Here is a 9,676-nt window from a genome sequence, read left to right as displayed (position 1 = left end):
GGGGTGAAGGCGGGACAGCCAGAGAGACAGGCCCTGATCCATGAATCTGCCACCAGGCCTGGGCTGGCCAGAGCAGTCTTAGGTCATCGTGGTGTCCCAGCCTATGTCCTAGGGCTGGTGACTGGTGCAAGAGCCTCCCCTTCCCGTGCCCTTTTACGCTGGAACTGGAGACCCCCCGTCCCAACCCACCAAACAGCCTTCTGCGTCCCCAAGCCCACCCTTCTGCCTTGCAATGTCCTAACCAGAAACACCACTGTGATAAAGGGGGAATTGGCTGTAATATTTTCATTGAGCATAGGTGTGCCTCAGTTTCCCCTATGTGCTGTAGTTACCTCAGGGATAGAAAGGCCTGTTCACTCTCTGGGCAGGCTAACACAGGTGTGAAGGGCTCCCAGGTGTCTGGGCCCTTAAGTCCCATATCACTGAAGCTCTTGAGAAAATAAGGACAGGTTTCAGAGTAACAGCCGTGTTAGTCTGTATTCGCAAAAAGAAAAGGAGTACTTGTGGCACCTTAGAGACTAACCAATTTATTTGAGCATGAGCTTTTGTGAGCTACAGCTCACTTCATCCGATGCATACCGTGGAAACTGCAGCAGACTTTATATACACACAGAGAATATGAAACAATACCTCCTCCCACCCCACTGTCCTGCTGGTAATAGCTTATCTAAAGTGATCATCAAGTTGGGCCATTTCCAGCACAAATCCAGGTTTTCTCACCCTCCACCCCACACACACACAAACTCACTCTCCTGCTGGTAATAGCCCATCCAAAGTGACAATCTCTTCACAATGTGCATGATAATCAAGGTGGGCCATTTCCTGCACAAATCCAGGCTTTCTCACCCCCCCCCCTTTTTTTTTCCCAGGGGACACACACACACACACAAACTCACTCTCCTGCTGGCAATAACTCATCCAAACTGACCACTCTCCAAGTTTAAATCCAAGTTTAACCAGAACGTCTTGGGGGGGGGGTAAGGAAAAAACAAGGGGAAATAGGCTACCTTGCATAATGACTTAGCCACTCCCAGTCTCTATTTAAGCCTAAATTAATAGTATCCAATTTGCAAATGAATTCCAATTCAGCAGTTTCTCGCTGGAGTCTGGATTTGAAGTTTTTTTGTTTTAAGATAGCGACCTTCATGTCTGTGATCGCGTGACCAGAGAGATTGAAGTGTTCTCTGACTGGTTTATGAATGTTATAATTCTTGACATCTGATTTGTGTCCATTTATTCTTTTACGTAGAGACTGTCCAGTTTGACCAATGTATATGGCAGAGGGGCATTGCTGGCACATGATGGCATATATCACATTGGTGGATGTGCAGGTGAACGAGCCTCTGATAGTGTGGCTGATGTTATTAGGCCCTGTGATGGTGTCCCCTGAATAGATATGTGGGCACAGTTGGCAACGGGCTTTGTTGCAAGGATAAGTTCCTGGGTTAGTGGTTCTGTTGTGTGGTATGTGGTTGTTGGTGAGTATTTGCTTCAGGTTGCGGGGCTGTCTGTAGGCAAGGACTGGCCTGTCTCCCAAGATTTGTGAGAGTGTTGGGTCATCCTTTAGGATAGGTTGTAGATCCTTAATAATGCGTTGGAGGGGTTTTAGTTGGGGGCTGAAGGTGACGGCTAGTGGCGTTCTGTTATTTTCTTTGTTAGGCCTGTCCTGTAGTAGGTGACTTCTGGGAACTCTTCTGGCTCTATCAATCTGTTTCTTCACTTCCGGAGGTGGGTATTGTAGTTGTAAGAAAGCTTGACAGAGATCTTGTAGGTGTTTGTCTCTGTCAGAGGGGTTGGAGCAAATGCGGTTGTATCGCAGAGCTTGGCTGCAGACAATGGATCGTGTGGCGTGGTCAGGGTGAAAGCTGGAGGCATGTAGGTAGGAATAGCGGTCAGTAGGTTTCCGGTATAGGGTGGTGTTTATGTGACCATTGTTTATTAGACCCCTCCAACGCATTATTAAGGATCTACAACCTATCCTAAAGGATGACCCAACACTCTCACAAGTCTTGGGAGACAGGCCAGTCCTTGCCTACAGACAGCCCCGCAACCTGAAGCAAATACTCACCAACAACCACATACCACACAACAGAACCACTAACCCAGGAACTTATCCTTGCAACAAAGCCCGTTGCCAACTGTGCCCACATATCTATTCTGGGGACACCATCACAGGGCCTAATAACATCAGCCACACTATCAGAGGCTCGTTCACCTGGACATCCACCAATGTGATATATGCCATCATGTGCCAGCAATGCCCCTCTGCCATGTACATTGGTCAAACTGGACAGTCTCTACGTAAAAGAATAAATGGACACAAATCAGATGTCAAGAATTCTAACATTCATAAACCAGTCAGAGAACACTTCAATCTCTCTGGTCACGCAATCACAGACATGAAGGTCGCTATCTTAAAACAAAAAAACTTCAAATCCAGACTCCAGCGAGAAACTGCTGAATTGGAATTCATTTGCAAATTGGATACTATTAATTTAGGCTTAAATAGAGACTGGGAGTGGCTAAGTCATTATGCAAGGTAGCCTATTTCCCCTTGTTTTTTCCTACTCCCCCCCACCCCCCAAGACGTTCTGGTTAAACTTGGATTTAAACTTGGAGAGTGGTCAGTTTGGATGAGTTATTGCCAGCAGGAGAGTGAGTTTGTGTGTGTGTGTGTGTGTGTGTCCCTGGGAAAAAAAAAAGGGGGGGGGGTGAGAAAGCCTGGATTTGTGCAGGAAATGGCCCACCTTGATTACCATGCACACTGTAGGGAGAGTGGTCACTTTGGATGAGCTATTACCAGCAGGATAGTGAGTTTGTGTGTGTGGTTTTTGGAGGGGGGTGAGGGGGTGAGAGAACCTGGATTTGTGCAGAAAATGGCCCACCTTGATTATCATGCACATTGTGAAGAGAGTTGTCACTTTGGATGGGCTATTACCAGCAGGAGAGTGAGTTTGTGTGTGGGGGGGTGGAGGGTGAGAAAACCTGGATTTGTGCTGGAAATGGCCCAACTTGATGATCACTTTAGATAAGCTATTATCAGCAGGACAGTGGGGTGGGAGGAGCTATTGTTTCATGATCTCTGTGTGTATATAATGTCTGCTGCAGTTTCCACGGTATGCATCCGATGAAGTGAGCTGTAGCTCACGAAAGCTCATGCTCAAATAAATTGGTTAGTCTCTAAGGTGCCACAAGTCCTCCTTTTCTTCTTGAGAAAATAGTGGCAAATCCAACTGCCCAGACATGGACCCCTAGCAACCAATGACTGTGATGAAGCAGGACTGTTCTTAATGTTTCCTCTGAATAGTGTGGGGGTGCCTCAGTTTCCCCTAGTCAGTTCTTAAGTATCTAGGGGGTGGGGTAAGGGTGTATGATCATTGCAGAGCCCTAGAGGGCAGGTGTGTGCAGGGGTCTGGACACAGAGAATGGCCGACACCCTGTTTCCTGGCCACCGATGGCCTAGCCCTTCCCCCCTGCAAGGTGAGAGCTAAAGGGTTGGAGAACAAAGGAATCTGGTGACCTCCTGGCCTGGGAAAGAGACAAAGCCCAGAGGAGGAGGGGCTGGAGAGAGTTTCAGTTTGGGGCTGGCTGGGACATGGAGTGAAGGGCAGACGGGGTTGTCTGGCTCACGGCCCCGCAAAATGGACCCAGCTGAGGGGTCCGGTTCTCTGCACCTACAAGCTCTGTGTTAGACCATGTTCCTGTGGCTAATAAACCTTCTGTTTTACTGGCTGGCTGAGAGTCCCGTCTGACTGCGGAGTTGGGGGGCAGGACCCTCTGGCCCCCCCAGGACCCCGCCTGGACGGACTGGCTGTGGGAAGCGCAAGGAGGGGCAGAGGAGGCTGAATGCTCCGAGGTCAGACCCAGGAAGGGGGAGGCCGGGGGAGCTGTGTGTCCTGCAGACAGGCTGCTCCCCGAGAGGAGACTTCCCCAGAGTCCTGACTGACTTCATGGGGAGCAGATCCAGATCATCGCTGGGGACTCTGTGACAATGACCCAGAGAGATCTGGACTCCCCTCCTCTCCCAGCATCCCCCAGCTCGGAACAAAGGGCTGGGGGGAGGGGAGAATTAAGTGTGGGCTGCAGGCAGCAGTCAGTGCACCTGGCCTGGGACACAGTCAGAGGGACGGGCCTTTGGGCTCTGGGCTCCCCAAGGGCTACCTGTGCGGGGTCCAGGTGACTAACCCAGCTGTCGGCCCACACTGCCTGCATGTCCCTGCAGACGCTTGGCGCTGCCCCCCAAGATGGTACAAGTCTCCCTCTGGGTCTGTCTCCATGAGACTTGCTGCTCGGAGCTCTCGGGGGGAGGGTGGGGGGATAGGCCCATGGGGCCAGCCCCAGGAGACGGTGAAGCCGCGTGGCTTCCCCTGGAGGAGGAGCGAGACCCCTTGTGGGCCTGGCCCACTGACGGGGCCTCCCAGAGCCTGTCCCCATGCGGACCATGGTCCCGATCCTGATCCCACCACTCCCACCACCACCTAGTCCAGACCACCAGGGCCAACCCTGCAGCCCCAGAGCCCTGGCTTCTCTGCAAATTGTTCCATTGGCAAATCCGGATCCCGTTTTCGCTTCCTCCTGATCCAGCCCCCCTGGGTAGCCCCAGCCCATCAGGGAACCAGCGCGAGCGAGTCAGGCTTGCCCCTCCATACACCCGGGCTAATGCCATTGGACAGCAGCAGCCTGCTCTGACCCCCGCTCGCCCGCTGTGGGCAAGGCCCCTGCATCTCTGCACCCCCCACAGGGCCCTACCTCTCACATGGAGCTGCACCGCACTGAGGGTCTGGCCAGCCGTGTTGGAGGCGGTGCAGATGTACAGCCCCTGGTCCCGGGCCTTGCAGTACAGCACTTTCAGGATGAAGTAGCCTTCCCTGTCCTCATAGACCAGGTGCCTCCTGTCTGGCGCAACGACCTTCCCGTCCTTCTTCCACACGATCTCGGGCTTCGGCTTGCCCGTCACGTGGCACCGGAACTTGGCGTGCTTCCCCTCGCTCACAGCAAACGCCTTGGCTTTGGGTGCGCTGGGAGGCACCTCGCCATTGGGCCGGGCCGGCCAGGGCGCGGAGAGCTGCCCATGGCAGTGTCTCCTGTCACCGTGCTGATCCGGCTGCTTACTGAAATGGCTCAGGGGCCAGCAGTTCCTGGGGGAGCCCAGGAAGGGGCCGTCTGGCAGCCCACGAGCCATGGGGTCAACCAGGAGCACAGCAGCTGCCAGGGCCTCCCCTGAGCGGTTCTGTGCCCGGCACACATAGACCCCTCCGTCCGGGGGCCGGGCACTAAAGATCTTCAGGAAATGCCAGTCTTCCGGCTCCCTCCCCACGGAGAAATGGCTGCTCTCAAAGAGATCCGACAGCTGGCGCCCATCCTTCTCCCACTGCAGCATAGGGCAAGGCTGCCCCGAGACCCTGCAGGTGAACACCACATCCTCCCCCCTGCAGACCTGCCAGGACAGGGGCTTGCTCAGAAAGGCGGGGGGCACATCCTCAGGGTCTCCCTCCTGCTGCAGCTCCCCCGTCTCCACCTTGAGTGTGGCAGCAGCGTAGGTCTCCCCGATGGTGTTCTTGGCCTTGCAGATATACTGCCCGCTGTCCTCTGGGGTCACCTGGGAAATCAACAGGCTGTACACGTTCCCCTCGGCCTCAACCTGGAAGCGGCCCAGCAGCGCGATCGGGGATTTGTCCTTCTCCCAGATGATGCTGGGGCGTGGGTCGCCCGCGATCTGGCACTTCAGGATGGCATCGGCACCACTCTGCACTGTGAAAGTGCGGGGGTAGGCAAGGAACCGGGGGGCCCCGCCAAACGCATCCATCTCAGGACTCAGCTGGGGCACTGCGAGGACCCACACCAGGGGCTCAGCCAAGACAGCAGCTGGGCCCAGACACCTGGAGGGACAGACAGACAGAGCGCTCGGATTCCAACTCAGCTGCGGGAGAAGGCTATGGGGCAAGCAGAGGAATTCGACTGTATGGAGAGAGGGCCTCATGGCACTCCCTCAGGGAGCCAGCCTCCCCTCTGCAAGGCCACGGCAGGGTCAGCCCAATGGAGAAGCAGCTCTGTGGCCTGCCTCTTTCAAAGCAGAGCCCCCTGGACCCCTCAGCCCAGGGCCATGTGGGGTGCAGGCCCCTGGCCAAGCAAAGCAGCTGCCCAGACCTTTGGGAGTTGGAAGTTCAGAAGAATCTTGTGCCGAGTCCTTCGGCCAAAAGACAGCGGTCGCCCGCAGACAGGTGGGACCTGGACATGTTTAGTCCCCAGCCCCCTGGATTCCACCCCGGCCCCAGTGCATCAGGTTTCCCTGCAGGCCGCCAGCTCGAGCCTATTGTTAGACAGTTATTTCGGTCTCGCTGGGCCCTCACCCCCGGGAGACTCCACTCACTTCCTGGATCCCCTGATGGCACGAACACAACCGGTCCACACTGCCGGGGCTCTTATCAGCCAGTGCCGGCCTCGGGCACCAAGCCCGGTAGCCCTGTGGTGGCTCGGACAGGCCTGGCCCAGGCGGTGGCAGGGACGCCCCAGGAGCCTGTGCAATGACACATCCATCGTCTCTCCCCCTCTCCCAAAGGCCCCCTAGGTCTCCTGTGCCCTGCAGGTCCTAAACCTGGCACCCAGAGCCTGCCTCTACCCTCCTGGGCCTCACAGGGCTCTGCTGCCCCAAGACTGCGTCACTGCTGAAAGCCAGCTCAGCCGGAAACCGACATGCAGGCAAATCCGCTGATGCCAGGCTGGCTCAAGGAGTGGGGAGTGGGACACAGGACCCCCTCTCGGGGACAACCGCTCTGATCTGGCCCCCGGGCAGGGTACTGGCTGGCTCCGGGGGTGGGGAATGGTGCCCTGAGCCCGTCCCCTCGAGGGCACCAGTCCCAGTCCTGCCGGTTGGCAGCGACCAATGTTTTTCCTCGGGCTCCCGTTTGGTGGCCTCCTTCCCGCATGTGACTTGATTCAGGGGTGGGATGCAGCAGGGGGAGGAGGGGGAGCCCATCCAAGGTCCTGTGGCACAGGTGTCCACATCCCAGCACTATGGCACAAGCCAGCCCCCTTCACTGGCAGTCTCGGCCCTTGGGGAGCCCAGAGCCAACCTGCCCCGACTCGTCTGCCCTGGGTCCCCGGCAAAGCCAGGCTGGAGCCCCCGTCACCAGCCCAGCGCTGAAATGAAACAAATACCACCAGGCCCCGGCCTCCCCTCCCCCACAGGAGACAGCGGGACAGAGAAGCCCTCCTGGGCCTGTGGGGCAGAGAGGCAGGAGGGGCAGAGACCCCCCTTCCTGGGCCTGTGGGGCAGAGGGGAGCAAAGAAGCTCCCTTCTTGGGTGGGGCAGAGCAGGTAACGGGCAAAGGCAGCTCCATGCTGGGTGTGGGGCAGAGGGGCTGAGGGGCAGAGGCAGCTCCCTGCTGGGTGTGGGGCTGAGGCAGCTCCCTGTGGGTGTGTGGGGCAGAGGGGGCAGAGGGGAGTTTTGGGGCAGAGGCAGGTCCCTGCTGGATTTGTGGGGCAGAGGAGGGAGGGGGCTGAGGCAGCTCCCTGTGGGGGTGTGTGGCAGAGGGGGTGATGGGGACAAAGGGGCAGCGATGCAATAGGGCAGGGAACCACTGGCTCCTTCCCCTCCATTCCTGCAAGATCATATGGGGTGGGGCTGCATTCCTGCAGCATCTGGCCTGGCTCACCCGAGGGGCTGATAAGGGGCTGTCACTCCGGGCAGCAGAATCCAGGCTGGCGGGAGGTGGCCATGGGCAGCCTGATCTCCCTGCCAGACGGGCCCACTCCACTTACCGGCCCACCGAGCAGGCACCTGGGGCGACACTCTCTGAAGCTGGACTGGCAGACCAGGTGCCCGATCCCCCCGTGGGCCCCGGGGACAGAGCGGCACCGGGCGGCTGAGCGGCCTGCAGGGGAGAGAGGGGGTCACACTGTGAGTGGGCAGCAGAATTAACCCCTCCGGTGGGAAGAACAGGCAGCCCCCAGCTGGCATTGGGGCAGGCAGGGCTCCAACGGGGAGAGGGGCAGGCAGCCCCCCCCCGGCACTGGGGCAGGCAGGGCTCCAACGGGGAGAGGGGCAGGCAGGGCTCCAACGGGGAGAGGGGCAGGCAGCCCCCCCCCCCCACTGGCACTGGGGCAGGCAGGGCTCCGGTGTGGGGGAGGGCAGACATAGCCCCTCCTGGGCTGCGGCATGGAGGGCTCCCGCTGGGAGGAGGAGGTGCAGAGGTTCCCCCATGGCTGCCAGGCAGTAAATTGTGACTGGTGTCAGGATCACACTGGGTGAACCCGGGACCCAGCTCCAACGGGCCCCTCTGCTGCTCTCAGACTCCATAGGGCGGCCCTGCACATAGCCCCTCATGCAGGGCTAAGACCCATGGGCCCCCGTGCCCTGACCTAGACCCTCACCCCACATCCATCATGGGAACCTGGGGAGGGGCATCCCCCACGAGGCCTGCGAATTCCTCGCGGGTTCCTTGTGGCTGGCAGAGCAGGCGGCCGAGATACTTACGGTGCCAGGCACAGAACCAGGCCAGCGGGGCCGGAACCACCTTTGCCTCAGGTAGGCTCAACCCACAAGCCCGCAAGCCCTCCCTGCTCGGAGAGCCTCTTCCCCGTCCGTCCGTCCGTGCAACGCTGCTGCTCCGTCGGTCACACACGCTCCATCCGTCCGTCCAACTCTGCTCCTCGTTGTCCTGTCACTGCGCCCCACACCTGCACGCCAGCCCAGCTGTGCCCTGGCACCTCCTCCGGGCACACACGCACCTTGCTCCACTGCTTCCCTGTCCCCACGTCCGTCACCCTGCTCCCACTACCTCTGCCGGCACAGCTCCAGGGTGTCAACATGTAGGGACCAAATGTTACAAATGCCTGCAGCTGCTGTCCCCAAAAATACCCTCCGATGACACGCAGGGCTGATAACGTGGGGCTGGGCAGGGCCAGCTATCTATAGCGCCCCAGCAGGAGTGCAGCCCTCGGCCCCAGCCAGGCCCTGCCCTGCCGCGCTCCTCGGGGCACACAGCTCAGCACCGCCCAGGACAGACCCTGCTCAGGACCCTTGGGTGTCAGCACGGCCTCCGGTGACACCACGCTGCACACACTAGACAGGGTGCTCAGTGACCAGAGGCCAGCAGCTCCCTGCTAGCAAGCAGCCAGGAAGCCGGGAGTTGTTATACCAATAAAATAAAAACCAGCAGGATCTTATTAAAGGGGAAAAGGCAAAATGCCACATTTATTGTGACGACAGAAAGAATCCTAGTAAGCAGTTAGTTATAGCTATAACATTCCATTCAATCTCATATTTATTCACACATTCATTCAGACACACACACACACACACAGGTTCTGCAAGGTTGTTATCACAGTTACCAGCCTTAGAGTTGCTCATGCCAAGCCACTGGCCAGGCGGCCTGGACATGAGGAGGGAGCAGGGCCTTGTCAGATGCTCATCTGACGCTCCTGGAAGTTGATTTGCAGAATCAGACCCCAAAGTTCTCACTTTCTAGAGTCCATTTTTATAGAAATTTCTTCCTATGCCAGTCTGTGGGAATGGCTTCATCATGCTGTTGCTGAATCCATCAGCAGATGACACATTCCTGACGGCTCCATGCTGCCAGATGTTATCTTGTTCTTTGGTTCTCCCATTCTTGAGGCTGTTGGGTGGATTCCAGTCTGCCCTCCGGGGGTTCTCCGGTTATTTCCACTTGACGCC

This window comes from Lepidochelys olivacea, assembly GCF_965140295.1.
Source record: "Lepidochelys olivacea isolate rLepOli2 genome assembly, chromosome: 11".
NCBI classification, from domain to species: Eukaryota; Metazoa; Chordata; order Testudines; family Cheloniidae; genus Lepidochelys; species Lepidochelys olivacea.
This window is presented reverse-complemented; position numbering follows the sequence as displayed.